This window comes from Panulirus ornatus, chromosome 14 (genome assembly GCF_036320965.1).
Source record: "Panulirus ornatus isolate Po-2019 chromosome 14, ASM3632096v1, whole genome shotgun sequence".
NCBI lineage: Eukaryota > Metazoa > Arthropoda > Malacostraca > Decapoda > Palinuridae > Panulirus > Panulirus ornatus.
Window position 1 is genome coordinate 12084804 of NC_092237.1, and position 18844 is coordinate 12103647.

Here is an 18844-nt window from a genome sequence, read left to right on the forward strand (position 1 = left end):
AAGTCTTGGGTTTATAAATAGGTGGTTGGATTCCAAACCGTGCGTCTTGGGTTTATAAGTAGATGGTTCGATTCCATCCTTTACGTCTTGGGTTTATAAGTAGATGATTCAATTCCATCCTTTACGTCTTGGGTTTATAAGTAGGTATTTCGATTGCAAACCTTACGTCTTGGGTTTATAAGTAGATGGTTCGATTGCAGACCACACCTCTTGGGTTTATAAGTAGGTGGTTCAATTCCATAGATTCAATCTCGTTTCCCTCTATAGACACTCGAAGGTTCCAATAACGTACGATGTCATTGCTATCGGTAGACAGTATTTTTTTTTTTGTTTCTTATATGAGATTGCTTTACGTCCACCTTTGTGGAGTGGGGGGCGATGTGAGTCAGTTTCAGACTCTCGGGAACGATGCCAGAAGTTTTTAAGACTTCATCTCCAGAGGATATTTAGTGTTCGTGCAAGAGGCGCTTTCCAGGTCTCTGTGAAGACCGAGTTCCAGGAGTTCGGGCCTGGAGCAGAGTGCATGGTGCATGTTCACAATGGCCCGCTGGAAACCCTCTGGTGAGGTGTTGATATCCACTGTATGTAGGCATTTATGAATTATATATATATATATATATATATATATATATATATATATATATATATATATATATATATATATATTTGCAGCAATTATACTTTTTTATTAGGAAAGTTTGTAAATCAAGGAACAAAGTGACGCCTTTTTTTTTTTACATTACATTTTTTTACATTTACATTTTTTTTTACATTTTTTTCCATTAAGTGACTTTTTTTTTTTTTACAGAGTTTGTAAATCAACAGGATGACTTTTTTTTTTTTTTTACCAAGAAAGTTTGTTAATCCAGTAACAAAGTGACGCATTTTTTTTTTACAGAGAAAGTTTGTAAATCCAGTAACAGAGTGACGCTTTTTTACAGTTTGTAAATCCAGTAACAGAGTGACTTTTTTTTAGCGAAAGTTTGTAAATGCAGGAACCAAGTGACTTTTTTTTTTAGAGAAAGTTTGTAAATCCAGCAACAGAGTGACGCTCTTTAAACGACCACCATTCAAGATAACGTAGCCGAGTCTCTCTCTCTCTCTCTCTCTCTCTCTCTCTCTCTCTCTCTCTCTCTCTCTCTCTCTCTTCTCTCTCTCTCTCTCTCTCTCTCTGGCTTTCAGACGGTGACAACAACTAACATTATTATACCTCAAATAAAGTACAGTTACGGCGGGTGGTCGCTTCTGCTGTTGGGCAGTGGCCAAATGGTGCCATGTTGTTTGAGACATCGCAAGGAGAGAGTAGTAATATCACTTGGTTTTCCTGGATTGGCTGTAAATGTTATGGATTTGTGGCAAATGAAATGTACAGGAAGCGATCTTATCATCCTATGTCATGTATCATTATTATTTATTTCTTAATGTTTACTTATGATTACCTCAGGACCGTTTTCTAAGACAGAGAGAGTCCTGGTGTTGACCACGATCTCCTTCCAAAGCCTCCAGTAGCCCAAGGCTCTCTGCTGTGCTGCTTCCAGTAGCAGGGGAATGCGAACTCCTTTGGAGAGAGAGAGAGAGAGAGAGAGAGAGAGAGAGAGAGAGAGAGAGAGAGAGAGAGAGAGAGAGAGAGACGTTCTTTGGCGAGGCTGTTGCGCCCAGTGATACAGCCTCAACAAAGATGAGACTTTTCACCTGGGGCGTAACCTCGAGCAGGCGAAGTTCGGTAACACCTACGTTCCCCGTTTACACCAGTGATCAGGCCCCAGCCTTCGCTGCCGAAGTTAATTATAAACCTAGTTTAGCCATCATTACTGACTCGTACACAGAGCTGGCTCTCGAGGTCTGCTGGGGTGAGGCAAACTGTCCTTCTCATCCGTCAGTACCAGAGGCAGTTCCTCAGCCGACACTCAGATCGACGGACGTGCATATGTAAACCAGCCTCCCCACCCAACCCTTCCCCCTTACTTGCTCCCCCTACACAACCTCGCCTCCCTTGCACTACGTACCCTCCCTCTCTCTCTCTCTCTCTTTGTCAATCTCCCTTGCATTACATCCCCGTCCTCTTCCCCCTGCACCATTCCCCTTCCCCCTCCTCTTCTTCTCCCACACAGTCATCGATGCCTGCCCCTCTCCCATGCCATATACCCTTCTACTCCTCCCTCGGGACATTACGTTTACATATCCCTCCCCTGCGGTACAGAGCCTCCGGTGTGGCTCTGAGCTTCGGCATCAAATACTGGGGATCTGTGAGAGGCTTCACCGGCGGTGCTCTTGTGTTGACAGGAAACTGTAATGTCCCCGTTCAGAAGATCATGGGATCCTATCCCTTAAGTGACTAGATGGCCTAGAATGGCTCCAAGGAGAGCCCCAGATTGAGAGTTATGTAGTGTGCGAGGCGGCCGAGAACTAGAACACTGTATAAGAATTGTATGAGCAGAGGGCGGCGCTAACGCTGCCTCGCGGCACAATACCGCCGTGGGTACTCGCTGTTGGTGTTCTTCGTTCATCACTTTCGTGTACAGCTGTATGATGAACTGTGTCTTGCACGGGAGGAGGAGGAGGAGTGAGTGAGTGATCTGCTGCTGGTGATTCAGACTAAATGGCTGTTTTTTTGGGGGAAGGTCTGTACAGCCTCGTCTAACGTACACCCCCAGGACGCCTTCGCTGCCACTGTATTTGACAACGATTTTGGAGATTTCGTGACGTCCATGTTTTCCTGACATCAGCAAGTAACTCGTGGTTTCTTTTTTTTTTTTTTTGTATCGCATGTGAATGGATTTCCAACAGATTTGAAAAATTGTAACAGGCAAAATACTGTAGTTCCTGAGTGAGTGTTATTTCAACAGAGGCTCAGCCAACGGAGTGAAATTGAAGTTAGCTTTTTTTTCTTTTTTCTTTTTACTAAGGATGATCACCACGCCTGTGAAGCTCTTTGTATTGTTTGCTCTGCAGTGAAGACGAACGCGTCTTTCACATTACAGTGCCAGTGTTTGAAACGCTTGCTTGTTTTGGTTTTGTCTGGTTTTGTCAACTAAATGAGTAGCTATAAAAATCACGAGAAGTTCAAGAGCTTTGCCTACAGTGCACATCGCCCTGAACCCTCACCCACCCTAGGGTCGCGTAAAGACCAGGGTAGCGACTGCAAGGCTAAGGCCTCCCGGCGATGATGCGATAACAGCAACATCAGTAGCAACGGCAACGTCAGACTGGCTGGACGTGACAAGTGGAGTGCCACGGGGCTCACTCCTGCGACCCATACTTTTCCATTATCTGTGTTAGTGGTCTGGAGACAGGACTCGCCAGTAGAATTTCAGAATTTGCAGATGACACAAAAGATAAGCTAAGCCTTTCGAAATGAAGACTGCTCAAGGATTCCATGTGATGTATACAGGATGATGAAATGGTCAGACACATGGCAAATGAACTGCATTGTAGGAAAAATTTCTGCTGAGAAAGACACACGGTAAATGGGTCCCACTTTAAACAAAATGCAAAGTAAGATGCATGGAAATAGATTACTTTGTAAACAAATGCCAAGTTAAGAGATAAGGCTAATGGATTCTATTGTAAACAAATGCAAAGTAAGATGCATGGAAATAGATTACTTTGTAAACAAATGCCAAGTAAGAGATAAGGCAAATGGATTCTATTGTAAACAAATGCAAAGTAAGAGACAAGGCAAATGGATTGCATTGTTAACAAAGGCAAAGTAATGCATTTTGGCAAGAGAGTTATTACTCAAGGAAATAGAATGCACGTGGTTAATGCTTTCCAGGAAACGAGCTCGTCATGAAATCATCAGTTCTCTTGTCGTCTGTCCCTCCCATGTACTGTCCTGCAGCAGATACCCTCGTCATGGACCATCTGTTATCTGTCCTTCTCATATACTCCCTCCTTCCTCCAGAACCTTTTCCTCCCCTGCCACCTTCTCCCGATCCTTCCCTTACCCCTTCCTCCTCTTTCCCACTGGTACCTCCACCTCCATCCCTCTCCTCTCCATCCTACCCTTCCTGGAACTGTCTCATTCCATTTCTCCAGCTGTCGTGGTGGCCGGTCACCGTCGCCGCCGACCGTCTCGCCACCAGGTTTGTTAACCCGAACTCTACACATTAATACGTGGGAATACAACGGATGTGTTGTGTATCCCACGATGACAGATGCTCACACACTGATATATAGGACGGCCCGCATTGGTACTTGGTCGTAGCTAGGAATTCGGTAGGATAGCAGTAATACACCTGTGTACAGTGGCGCTCCTTGTGATCAACCGATGTATAGCAATGGTCGTGGTGGTAGGCCGGTGTATGACCGATGCCTCGGTCATACACAACGTACAGAGATTCTGACCGGTGTGTTTGGGTCACATGACCTCATGAGTGAGGAGACACATGGCCCCATGAGTGAGGAGACACATGACCTCATGAGTGAGGAGAAACATGACCCTCCTCCATAATGTTTTTTTTCTGTCACTAATATCTCTCATCAATGGAGAAATGACTTGTCATTTATACAACCCATGAATTTCATGTGACACCATCACTGACACTGGGGTCTTTCCCACAAGATCTCAACAACCGACATAGTGAAAAAAACAAAAAACCAAAAAACAAAATCTTATTTCTACACCATGTTTTCCATCCCTAAGTCCTCGTTACAGGTAACCCATTAACACGATGGGGTAAGACCCTCAAGCGTCAGATTAGGTTCAAAGGTCAGGTCATTGATATACAGCGGTCACATAAGGATCGAACTCTGCCGTGTTGCAAGGCGCTAGAATGTACGGGGTTAGTAATCCTTGAACATGAGCAGTTACGTTTCTCGTTTTTAGTTTGAGTCTGATATCTTCATGGCAGCAGAGAAGCTTCCTCCCCCCTCACCCTAACCACTCGACACATGAAGTCCACTAGACTCACACACACACACACACACACACACACACACACACACACACACACACACACACACACACACACTGTGATACACAATTTCACTTTCATTCCCCCACCATTTCGGCATCGGTCCTCTCCGTCTCCTTCACGCGGTCCTGTTTCCAGTACCCCCCCAACACTTCCCCCTCTCTCAGCCAGATTCTTCTCCAGGTCCTATGACGCGTAGATCCTATGACTCAATAGCCGCATCCTTACGGCTCTTGCATTACATTAGAATCCAGTCCTTAGAATCCAGTCCTGAAGAAACCCCCACACCCTCATCCACTTTTGGTCCAGAGCGCTCTCAACTTCCCTCCTGGGTTCCTCCTTCATTACTCCCCTTCCAGGATTGCGAGATTTTTCTTCTTGAAGTCTCGCTCAAGCTAATTCCAGAATTGTCGTATTTTGATAACGTTCACAGCCGCCATCTTTGAACTCTTTGTTTTATGGCCAGATATTCTTCGCTCTACCTTCTATTCATCTGTGTTTCCAGGATTTATCCTTCCAGACTGTCCCCCTTCAGGTCAGCCACCTTCCATACATCTCCCTTCCATTATTCAGTTCTTCCTTCCTTTCTCGCTGGTTCCTTGTTACTGAGGCATTAATTCACATGGTGTTGGCGTGTATTTTTTGCATCCGCCTCCTGTAAGTGTCTGGTCTTCACTCCTCCGTTCCTGAAGGGCGTTCTCATGGGAACCCACTTTATAGATTGATATGTGAAGCAAAAAAAAAAGAAAAAGGGAAAGAAAAAAAGGAGAGAAGCGAAATTGAGATAGAGCCGACACATGGGATGCCCAGTATAGACAACTGGTGATTTACCGTCCAACTTTACAATCCAGTGTGGACTAAAATGGCAAATTTGCGATGGCTCAGCTCAGTATATCGTCCCTGGGAAAGTTAATTGTAAAGTATGTCGATGGGAAACGCTTTTAAAAGGTATTGCCGGAGGTTAGGTCATGGCTGGCTTGCCCCGTCGGGGTGGAAATATGGGGGGATGATCCTGACTGACCACACGTGCGTGATGGTGGCACGGAGGGAGCAGTCATGCACCAGGTCATGGTTGATCAGTGGGATGGAGGGAGCAGTCATGCACCAGGTCCTGGTTGATCAGTGGGATGGAGGGAGCAGTCATGCACCAGGTCCTGGTTGATCATTGGGATGGAGGGAGCAGTCATGCACCAAGTCGTGGTTGATCAGTGTGATGGAGGGAGCAGTCATGCACCAGGTCATGATTGATCAGCGAGAAAGAGGGAGCAGTCATGCACCAGGTCATTGTTGATCAGTGGGATGGAGGGAGCAGTCATGCACCAGGTCATTGTTGATCAGTGGGATGGAGGGAGCAGTCATGCACCAGGTCATGATTGATCAGCGAGAAAGAGGGAGCAGTCATGCACCAGGTCATTGTTGATCAGTGGGATGGAGGGAGCAGTCATGCACCAGGTCATGGTTGATCAGCGGGAGAGAGGGAGCAGTTATGCACTAGGTCATGATTGATCAGCAGGAAGGAAGCAGATGAGGATAAAAAAAGAAAAAATGACCCCGATAACTTTACTGCCATATTGATCAAGCGCGCAAGACGAAATGACGTTCTCGATTGACCTGTCGTGTGGACGACGACTCTGTGTCGCAACGTTGTATTGATCACCGGCGGACGACAGCCACGACGTGGTTGCTGACGACGACGACGAAGACGACGCCACACCGTAAAGATGGGCTCATGTGTCGCCCCCTGGTTGCCGGAGGCGCGACCAGGTGTCTGGTGGTCTGTTGACGCTGCCGACGGAGACTGCCAAACGTGAACGTGAGGACCATCACTCAGGCCAGACGTGAACGTGAGGACCATCACTCAGGCCAGACGTGAACGTGAGGACCATCACTCAGGCCAGACGTGAACGTGAAGACCATCACTCAGGCCAGACGTGAACGTGAATACCATCACTCCGGCTAGACGTGAACGTGAAGACCATCACTCAGGGCCAGACGTGCACACCAACCCCATCACTCAGGGCCAGACGTGCACACCAACCCCATAACTCAGGGCCTGACGTGCACACCAACCCCATCACTCAAGGCCAGACGTGCACACCAACCCCATCACTCAAGGCCAGACGTGCACACCAACCCCATAACTCAGGGCCAGACGTGCACACCAACCCCATCACTCAGGGCCAGACGTGCACACCAACCCCATCACTCAGGGCCAGACGTGCACAACATCAGAGTTTTCATGTACCAGAATGGCAGACATCATGGCTACGTCTCACCGGATTATCCGTTGCACACAATATATCTCATCTCGAATGTCATACGTACTTAGCAGCTGTGTTCATAGCGGGTTAATTCTGCGTGAAATTCCCGGCAAATACATACATACTCATATCGGAGTACATTCATCCACCTCTTGATCACATCTCTGGCCTTTGACCTGACCCGTTGCAGTCGGGTCAAAGGGCAGGTCATCAAAAAGCATCGCTACAGAGAATATGTGAATAGCTCAATGTGATGCCAGTCCAGTGGAAGCAGGAACGGGTAATATGAGCCTGTTCCAGTGGAAGTAGGAATGGTTATGTGAGTCTGCTCCAGTGGAAGTAGGAATGGTTATGTGAGTCTGCTCCAGTGGAAGTAGGAATGGTTATGTGAGTCTGCTCCAGTGGAAGTAGGAAAAGTTGTGAGTCTGCTCCAGTGGAAGTAGGAATGGTTATGAGTCTGCTCCAGTGGAAGTAGGAATGGTTATGTGAGTCTGCTCCAGTGGAAATAGGAATGGTTATGAGTCTTCTCCAATGGAATTAGGAATGGTTGTATGAGTCTGTTCCAGTGGAAGTAGGAATGGTTATGTGAGTCTGCTCCAGTGGAAGTAGTAATGGTTACGAGTCTACTCCAGTGGAAGTAGGAACTGTTATGTGAGTCTGCTCCAGTGGAAGTAGCTCTGGGTAATGCGAGTTCGAGCGCTGGGCCTGGCATTAGCCCCACACCCAACCCAGGTGCTCATCCTCTCGTCGAGGCTCGTCCGTGAATGGATGCCTGGCTTCGGCTAGGTTGTGTGTATGTGTCTACACACATAGAAGAAGAGTGACACATACGTCCAAGGTTTAAGAGGCTGGGCAACACGAGTGTAGGACACCCTCCCCGCTACACACACACACACACACACACACACACACACACACACACACACACACACTATCACTATACCATAAAATTACATTAATATACGCCTAGTGAGTCAGAATGCCTTTCCTCCCACACAGCTACACATTATATCTCAGACGCCATAACAGTTCTGCATTTCCCCCATTACATCCATTTCCACTGGACTTTGCAGTATCGGCAGCTGGCGACTCTCGCCCTTACTGCTCTGGTGTGTTCGTGTGTTTATCCCCGCGTCAGCGTGCGTGTCTTCGCCGTATGGTGCAGAAGCCGAACTCGACTTAATGAAAAATATATTAATGGAGACGACGGACCGCGAGGGAGGAGGAGGAGGAGGAGTTGTTTTTGTCGAGTAGAATTTAAGAACCGTCTTTGTACGGGCCCTTCAGATCTAATTAGGTTGGTCCATTGAAGCTTCAGACTACACCAGTGCGTTCTCCAGGTGAACAGACAATGTGTGTGTGTGTGTGTGTGTGTGTGTGTGTGTGTGTGTTTGTGTGTGTGTGTGTGTGTGGGTGGGTGGGTGTGTGGAGTGACGGGGCGCCACCATTGACCCTCCTCAGTAAGATACGTAAGCGCAGAGTCATAATCGCGTACCGTCACGACGTACCTGTGTCCCATCTGTGTCCCGTCGCGCGTCATTATACCCCGGGGTGCATGTGTTGTCGCATGGAAGTCACAAGACCGTGACTCGGGTCCTCTTAGTCACAGGACAGTGACTCGGGTCCTCTTAGTCACAAGACCGTGACTCGGGTCCTCTTAGTCATAGGACAGTGACTCGGGTCCTCTTAGTCACAGGACAGTGACTCGGCTCCTCTTAGTCACAGGACAGTGACTCGGCTCCTCTTAGTCACAGGACAGTGACTCGGGTCCTCTTAGTCACAGGACAGTGACTCGGGTCCTCTTAGTCACAGGACAGTGACTCGGGTCCTCTTAGTCACAGGACAGTGACTCGGGTCCTCTTAGTCACAGGACAGTGACTCGGGTCCTCTTAGTCACAGGACAGTGACTCGGGTCCTCTTGGTCACAGGACAGTGACTCTTAAGTCCTCTTGGTCACAGGCTGTAACTCGGTCCTCTCGGTCGGATGGCCACTGGATACGTATATTTCGGAGTTGTGGCAGATTTCAGTCGCTTCCTGTTCGTGCTGATCCATTGTCACAGTAGAGAGAGAGAGAGAGAGAGAGAGAGAGAGAGAGAGAGAGAGAGAGAGAGAGAGAGAGAGAGAGAGAGAGGTCGAAAAGGAGCATCTAGTCTCCGGTATCCTTGGCTCTGGCGAACGTATAAAGCCTCCCGAGTCTGATGAGGTCGGCTGGGTACTGCTGACAGTCAAGACGAGAGAGAGAGAGAGAGAGAGAGAGAGAGAGAGAGAGAGAGAGAGAGAGAGAGAGAGAGAGAGAGAGAGAGGATCCGCGATGATGCTTATCGTATCTTACCCCCTCACGATGGGAGTATTGGCCTGTGCTAACATTATCTTTCATAGCGGACGAAAATGTACACTAAAGTTTGGCTTTAGGTCATTCACATCTTCCACTGACTTGGCTGTGAAGACGCTGTTGGCAGGGAAGACCGAAACTACAGGTAAAATCAAGAGGTTACATCCATGCACCGAGAACACAGTGTAAACATCTGGTGCTCCAAAAAACCCCCCACTGGTTCAGATATCTGCAGAGTGCAACTGGTCTGCTATATTGTATGGGAAATGCAGGCACATTGTGTGCTGCCTCAAACAGCCTAATTGATCAGACAGAGGAGTAACAGTGTGTAACTTGGTCTCTTTGAACTTTAGGGCCTTCGTAAGCGACGTAAGGTTTACGAAGTTTTACGTAGATAGTCTTGCGCACGGGGAGGTCATAGACTCCAGGGCATATTTAAGATTTCCTTCCATCTCTCCGTCCACAACACACACTGCTATTGCTCTTTACAATCAACGATCCGACGTAGGAAAGGTCTGATGGCATCACAGTGCTGTGGGAAAATGGTAGACCATGTCTTTGTGCCAAGCACCACCGTCTCTCGCCTTCCCATCAAGTACCGACTTCATGCCTCCCGTGTCAGTTGTCATCGTAAGACCTTGATGTCAAGTATTATCTCTAACCCTTCATGTCAGGTATCATATTTTTTTTCTTTAAGAGCTATACATAGGCAGACTCCTAGATAGCACTGACTTGTGACAAATGCCAGAGAAAGAGTGTGTGTGTGAGTATCGGTGTCGTAAGCCGTTTCTGCCCCTGTCAAGAATCAGAGTTGGAGGGTCTTTGTAGGCTTGAAGCCTTCGTGGGGAAGGAGGATCATCGACTGCAGTTTTCGTCGTTTCGTTTAATTCCTTATTCTCTCTCTCCTCCTGGAAAACACTGCTGCTGTATACCTATAAGACCTGAGAGTGTTTTACAGGTATGGAGATCGACGCGTCCTCCTGGATATAGTCTAGTGTCAAAGGTTTCCTGGAGTTTAGGAGAGGGAGGGGGGATTCCACTCACGTCCAGGCCAGAGGCTGCTGAGCGTTGCGAAATTCCGCTCGTGAGTTGGCCTTTGGTAACATGATCCAAGACATTCGTTGGTAATGAAAAAAAAAAAGCTAACTTTCACAGGTCTCTCTCTCTCTCTCTCTCTCTCTCTCTCTCTCTCTCTCTCTCTCTCTCTCTCTCTCTCTCTCTCTCTCTCTCTCTCTCTCGGTGACATTAACAGTATATCATTGAATATTCTTTTTTTTTCTTTATCTAATTGGCTTTTAGAAGTGTATGATTAATTCTAGAACGTACTGCGAGTACATTACTGTGAATGTACTGAAAAGTCGAGTGGCGGAATATTTTTTTTTTTTTTTTTCTAAACCGAATGAACTGATTTATTATTTTCTTATGTACTTCGTTACCAGGGTCGCGCCCTTGTGTGTCGTCAGCTACCACCACAGCGTACCGTGGTGTGTCGTCAGTTCTCACCACGGTGTACTCCGCTTTGTCAGTTTGATGATAGACAGAAGATAGATAGTTAGATGAAGAGAGATAGATAGATAACAGGTAGACATAATATGCTGCGCGTTCTTCTAACATGGAAGCAAGACACCTATACCTTAATAACTTATCATAACTTACCCATATTTAAAAGGTTTCCTCCCACATCAGCCATTCCAGAAAGCATCTCTTGTCAACTCTATCATTGTGAGTTGAAAGCTTTAAGAGAAATAACACTCAGTGTAGACATATTAGCGCGGTACACAGTGAGGTTGTGTGAGCAAGCGTACGCAAGCATCACCTCGTTTGTCCGGACGTGCACACTTGATCTAGCTGGGAATTGTTGATATTATACCAGCGATGTATAACTTAAAAGATGATTTATTTGATACACCAGATTGTGGAGATCCACAACAGGTCAAGTTGGGGGAGAGATTACAGTGGTACAGTTTGCCTTTGCACTGACCTGGTCGCTGATAAGTTCCCATTAACTTCGTATAATATCATTTGAAGTTCTGGGATTATGTAGAGGCAGGTTAGCTCCTGGTGACCCAGTGTAGGATGATAACGTAACCTGATTGTTCCTCCTGTATCGCGCTGCCTGGCCCATTTCCCTCACATATCGTCCTTCCAGTTTCGTTTCGGTTGATTCTCAGTATGATTCGTCTCCAGCGCCAAACTTTTATCAGACATTCAATTCCTTGGGTGCTTCACTGCTATTACGAAAGTGATGTATTCGCGAACATGTTTTGCGCGTCCCACTAGACGTAAGGAGGGAGAGATAGCCAGGGTGAGTGATGGGGCATGGCTGGCCAGGACGCTGCTGGATACACGTGTGGGAGGCGAGGACGAGCGATGGCGGAGGCGTGGGTGGCGAGCGAGGGGAGGAGGTAGTGGTACGGTGAGGGTTGGACGTCCAGGCGGGTGGTGGTGGCGGTGGCGGTAGCAGGAGTGAGGAGGAACCGCACACACACGGCCACAGTCACCTCCCAGGAGAGCGTCAGCTAGGCTGTTGGTGACTGGAGAACAGCATCAGTATGAGGGAAGAATTTTTCATACACAATAAAAGGACGAAGACAAGAACATGTTTAGCATTTTTGCTATACGGAACCCTATAAATCTCAAAGGGGTAAAACAGCATAGAATGAGATCAGGAAACACGCGTTGTAGCATCTATACTTAAAACAGAAGAAAAACTCATGCCACAACTGACGTAACGAATAGAAGACTTTAAGACAAAAGACGGTTGGGTAAGAAAAACCAAACGTTACCATCATTTCTTACATGGTTTTTTATTACTTATGACTAATGTTATTACATTTATATTGTCTAATCGTGATGGAGGTAACCACGAGTGAATGCACTCCAGAAAACTCGCCATCGTTTTACAGGTAGGAATTACGTGCAATATGAACTCTTGAATGATACAGTTAATACCACATACGTAATCTTTGGTACCTGTTCATATGATTGTGCAGAATATACATATTTTTTTACTTCCACAATTTTTCTGTTCATCCGACCCTCCTCATAGTATATATATATATATATATATATATATATATATATATATATATATATATATATATATATATATTTTTTTTTTTTCATACTATTCGCCATTTCCCGCGATAGCGAGGTAGCGTTAAGAACAGAGGACTGGGCCTTTGAGGGAATATCCTCACCTGGCCCCCTTCTCTGTTCCTTCTTTAAAAAAAAAAATTATATATATATATATATATATATATATATATATATATATATATATATATATATATATATATATATATATATATCGAAAAATGAGATATATGATCCTCCTTGGGTGTTTCTGTCATCACGACAAAGTTTAGAATCGACCAAAAACACAAATTGCCACTTGCCGAAGTTAGTTGTCGATGCGGAGCCAAACTGGACTTTTCACCCAGTTTTCTGGAGTTGTGTCCTCTCCAACGAGAAGGCCACTCCCGATATGAACGGTGGTGGTGGTGGTGGGGAGCTGAGTGCCTTTTGCCGGGGAGACGAATGGCATGAGACGAATAAGAACGAGATGCACGTCAGAGCCAGGAACGTATCATTAAACTGGAAATAGACTTTGGATAAATGTCACCTGCATCGAAACATAAATTTCCCCAAAAAGTCAACCTGCATCAAGTGTCACTTATAACATCTCATTCATCTGTGCTGGTGATCAATAAACATTTAAATGGCGTTGAATATGAAATGAAAAAAAAAAAAGGATCAAGTCTTAAAGTTATGGTATTTAGAAGCCATTAGGGAATATTATATATATTTTTAAACAAGATTAAATCGGCAGATATAACCACAAACCCCATACAGAATTCAAACATCTGGAAGGACAGCTTCTTTCAGTGTTCCAGGTGATGTGAGTACATGGCCTTTGTGTTGCATGGGTCCAGGGTGTTCCAGAAGGACTGGCCCTGAGTCTGAAGGGGACTGACCTCGTCTCTATAGCGGGACCGACCTTGTGTCGTCTGCAGGAGGGCTAGTCTAACAGCTACCTGCTTCAGGACAGTGTCTAGGGCATTAATCCAGTGTGTATGATCTGACTTCTTTTTTTTTTTACTTTAATGCTCCATTTAACCTGTGTAAACCAGGTGACATAACTTGGGAAGAATTTTAGCCTTAAGTCATTTAAATTCAGTTGAACCCATCATAACATAATCTAGTGTAAACTAAAGACTCAGCCCCAAATTTGAATACCGCGATGCTATCCAAAAAACGTAGCCAGCACAACCTACCTCTGCCTAATGCTTCCCACCTGGAGTCCACCTCGACCGAATCCAGCCTGACAAGGACCCATGTTGATCACCCAGGCCCAGCCTGGACCACGGTAACATAGTCATCATACCAAAACCATGGTCTCCCAGTGATGTATAATACATAGGTATTCCCGTAGCTTAGATATTGTGATATAGGGAATTTCAAGTCTTCGTAAAACTCGAGTTTATCAGTAAAGTATAAATGACTGTTCGTGCATGAGCTATGGCGCGTTAAGTGATGGTTTATCAAAAACGTAACTCCTTGAGCACGACTTTACGACCCCAGAACACGACGGTACGATCTTGTAGCACGAAAATACGACCCTTCAAGACGACTGTACGACCCTTAGGTGTGATAGCGTTATATTTAAGGTAGTCTTTTAAGGGCCGGGTCAAATACCAGGCCATCATTATCTAGAGGTCTTACCATCGTGCTCTCAAGGGTCGTATATTTCAGCTGCCGTCGTGTTCAGGGGTTGATGGAAGGTGTCATTTAAAAGGGTGCCACTATTACTGATGGCCCTGTAGTGGTGTAGGGCATTAATTATCCGCTGTGACCGAACCGTTTGACTAAGATGTTTTTAAAATGATGATGATATTGAGTACAGGACCCAGCCGAAGGTTGTGTGTGCCACGAGCCTAACCGATCGTTTTCTTTCCACAGGTGAGCTTTGGTGAAGCGCCGAGTGTTGTGGCAACCCAGGACCAGCTCTCCACAGGTGAGTCGGTGTCGTGAGGCACCAGGTCAAAGGCCACAGGCGGTTTGCTGGGGAGCACCGGGACTGGTGCACCTGACCTCTGTCGACCAAGATGATTGGTGAAAACTCATGATAGTAGCCACCTGACGCCTGTCCCTTTCTAAGGTAACTGGTGAATCACCAGGACAGTAGTCAGTGGGGGCAGGGTCTGCCTGGCAGAGCACCAAGACTGGTTCACGACGAGGTGTCTCTTCAGACACTAGAGTTTTTGCCACTCGTTTAGTCATCGTCGAGTCTTGGCCGGTGCACCCGGGGGCGGAGTACCTGACGCTTGTGAGTTATGGTGAAGCAACAGAGGACTGTGGTTCATTAGTATCCCTCACCCCTGTTGTTATATCATCCTCTGGCTGAAGACTGGTGGCCCCCCTAGCTGATCCCGGCTGTCTCCACGGACTGTGGGTGAAGCTTACGCAAGCTTGTGGTCCACAGAGATGTATAGGAGGACTGTGGTTGTGGACTGAGGTAAGGATGTGTCCTACATGAACGGGCGAATCCTGTATGTACGGATATGGTCTAGAGTATGAGGACTTGTTGTGTATGTATGAGTGCTGTCGAAAGTATGAGGACTTGTTGTGCATGTATGGGTATGGTGTAAAGTATGAGGACTTGTCGTGTATGTATGGGTGCTGTCTAAAGTATGAGGACTTGTCGTGTATGTATGGGTGCTGTCGAAAGTATGAGGACTTGTTGTGCATGTATGGGTATGGTGTAAAGTATGAGGACTTGTCGTGTATGTATGGGTGCAGTCTGAAGTATGTGGACTTGTGTTTGTATGGGTGTGGTGTAAAGTATGAGGACTTGTCGTGTATGTATGGGTGCTGACTGAAGTATGAGGGCTTGTTGTGCATGTATGGGTATGGTGTAAAGTATGAGGACTTGTCGTGTATGTATGGGTGCTGTCTGAAGTATGAGGGCTTGTTGTGTATGTATAGGCATGGTGTATAAGGGCCTGTCTTGCATGTATGGGTAATGTTTAAAGTATGAGGACTTGTTGTGTATGTATGGGTATGGTGCATGAGGGCCTAGTCTTGTATGTATGGGTGCGATCTAAAGTATGGATGCGTATCCCGTATGCAGGGGCAGCCATACAGTGCCTCCCTCCAATAGCAAACTCTCTGTTTGTAAAATTAAACTTTGATGTCTATAAAAGGGGTGGCCCAATACCGCCAGTCCACAATACCATCTGAAAACTTACCTCCGTGTTGACTCTGCGACGGTGAAATGTGTCGTTGTTGTTGACCCACCGTCTGGAGTTTTCCCGACTGGCAGGTAGACCCACCAGGAATGGCAATAATATGTCCAGGACTCGACCAGTACCAGTGGTGAAGATGCTCCTTCCTTCCTCTGTAGGCTACGCGACATTCCTGCGTTAACACCCTCTATTCCTGATGGCTCATCGGGTCGTTACCCGTATTTCTCTTGTGTTAGATGAGATGACGCGGGCAGCTAAATGCCCCCAATCAAGGGTGTCTGATTTACGCTATAATGAACAGCTGGGTTGACTACGGACCGGTTGCCGCGAACAGGACTCGAACCTATGCGGGCTTAACCCAACCCATGGCCGGCTCTTGACTACGTCATGGTCAGCAACGCCGTGCATCCTGCGCATTTCGCCCCGCCGCTAACAAATGGTAATGAAGGATCCCGAGGGTCGCCGTGTTTTGCAACGGTGTGAGGGGCTGTCGTTGTTAACGGGTTGAGCGACCAGAACAACCCATCGTCCACACACACACACCCACACACACCCACCCACACCCACACACCCACACACACCACTGAAGCTGCTTACTGCTGTTGCTGCTGCTGCTGCTGTTGCTCTCTGAGCACCAGTGGCCGATATCTCTTTTATCAGTATGATTTTTAACTTCTTATCGTAGATAGTCTCCGTCTTGCCGGATGATCCAGTGAGCGTGAGTAATATTCTAGAGATCCGACACACTCATGACTCTCCCTCCTCCGCAGACTCGGTCATGAACAAGTGGACGTCTTCCCCTTACTGACGAGGGTAAGAATCTCTCTCTCTCTCTCTCTCTCTCTCTCTCTCTCTCTCTCTCTCTCTCTCTCTCTCTCTCTCTCTCTCTCTCTCTCTCTCTGTGTGGTGAGGTCCTGAAGGCGTTGTTACAACCTCCCGGATCACTGCCTCTTCACCCCTCCTCCTGGTGTTAAAGATCTTAATCTTTTCTTCTTCTTTTTTTCAGTTTAGTTGTGACCAACTCCGAAGGTAGATTATGTCCGTATGCTGTTTCTCTCAGAAAATCCTATGAATATGTTTTACATAGTTGTGTGAGGGAAGGTGAGTGTAGATTTGTAATCACCTATTTATATGCAAGGGTAGGGAGTTCCACATTCGTGATACCCCCATTTTTTTTTTTTTTCTTAACTTCATCTACTCTCAAAAATCTTTCTGCACAGCGGTACGGTCTTTGGAATTTCCAGGCCTTTTTTCTTATAGACCCTTTAAGGGTTCAGGTGCTAAGGTCAAGACATCGTGGCCAAGGGTCGTACCGTCGTGCTCAAGGATCGTACCGTCATGCTCAAGGGTCGTCGTACCGTCTTGTGGAAGAGGTTAAGTCACTTTGATAATGCCTTTGTTTTCCCTTTTTTGAAAACAAAATGAGATTCCCTCTCTGGTGCACGCTGGTCTGGACGTTCACCTTGGCCTCCGGACATTAAATTTTCATTTGTGACGCCCTGCCAGATGGGCAGGAAGACAAATCTCTGTGGCTGTGGCTTTGTAAGGTTACGTCTGACGCGTAAAAAGCCATTTGTCTTGCGGTTATGGCTTGGTGAGGCTATGTCTGATATATAAGAAGACATTTGTCTGCGGTTATGGCTTGGTGAGGCTATGTCTCATGTATAAGAAGACATTTGTCTGCAGTTATGGCTTGGTGAGGCGATGTCTGATATATAAGAAGACATGTGTCTGCGGTTATGGCTTGGTGAGGCTGTGACCGACGTGCCGGAAGACAGATGTCTGTGGCTGCGGCTTTGTGACGCTGCGTGTGACGTGCAAGAAGGCAGTTGTCTTATGGCTACACGGCCGGTCACCATCCCGGAGTATACCACTTTTGATTACCTTCTGCCTGACGACTTGTGTCTAATGACCCAAGGTAAGTGGCCTCCTTTTTGCTGGGTTGGTTCTCTCATTTCATCTATCATGGTCACTCCTCGTTATCCACCCACCCCAGCTACTCCTAGCCCCTTCGCCAACACCACCACTACCCACCACCACTTCCCTACCCCGCCTGGGACCCCTGGGGGGGGGGGTTGGTCGACCACTGCCAGAGGTGACACGTGACGTTACCAGCGTTGGGCACCGACAGCTCTCACGGCAGTTGAGGCCATGGACGTAACCCAGACTGACGTAGATATATACGTCGTCGGGGCCCCAGTCGTTTATCACCAGACCACCACACACTCGTGAACTGACGCCTAACTGGCGCAAACCCACCCCCTCCACCACCCAGTGACCAAATCAGTACCCATCTCAAGGTGACTGATGCGTGGAGGAATTGTCGTCGTAGCCCTGCTACTTGTCTGTCGCTCCTCGTAGAGAGAGAGAGAGAGAGAGAGAGAGAGAGAGAGAGAGAGAGAGAGAGAGGCGTCTTTTCACAGACGGGCCACCAGACACCCCTTCACCCACACTATCATGACTGGGAGACCCGCCCCTTCTAGAGGTCTTCTCCTTCACCTGTAGCAGTAGAGACTCATCTTTTGGAGAGAGAGAGAGAGAGAGAGAGAGAGAGAGAGAGAGAGAGAGAGAGAGAGAGAGAGAGGGGGGGGGGGGAGGGTGGTAGTACTTTCCCTAGGAAGAGCGCTCACCTGCAGCAGTAGTAGAGTCCGTCTTGAACTCGGTCCCGGGACGCTCCACTGGACCTGGGGTCATGTACAAGCTGAACATCCCGTATAGTGTGCGTGTCCCACTCAGTGTTAATGGGCCATAAACAGATCACTCATGGCTGCTTAGGTCCGTTATGTGCGTCCATGATACTTCAGAGGAACGTTAAGGGACCTTGATACCTTGTGCCACTACCTTGCCGTACTACTGTTATACCAGCCCCGACCAGAACCAGGCACCAGTATCGTAATGCACTTCCATTCTACCAGCCCCCTACCATTACCAGCTTTCACCAGCATTGTGTCATACTAATCTACCAGCCCCTACCAGGACCAGGCACCACCACCAGACTTTAGTGAATACTACTCTACCAGCCCTGACTAGTACCTGGTACCACCGTCCTCCTACAGTAAACACTGTTCTACCAGCCCCTACCAGTA

The 18844-nt window shown here is 47.1% G+C and overlaps 1 long non-coding RNA gene across 1 annotated transcript; it reads right to left on the reverse strand.

The window, feature by feature from the left end:
- Positions 1–11386: 11386 nt before the first annotated feature.
- Positions 11387–16343, reverse strand: LOC139753070 (uncharacterized). The gene is made up of 2 exons (XR_011713642.1): positions 15762–16343; positions 11387–13107 (listed from the first exon to the last, which is right to left on the reverse strand). It is a non-coding gene; the product is annotated as an uncharacterized lncRNA (long non-coding RNA).
- Positions 16344–18844: the final 2501 nt, after the last annotated feature.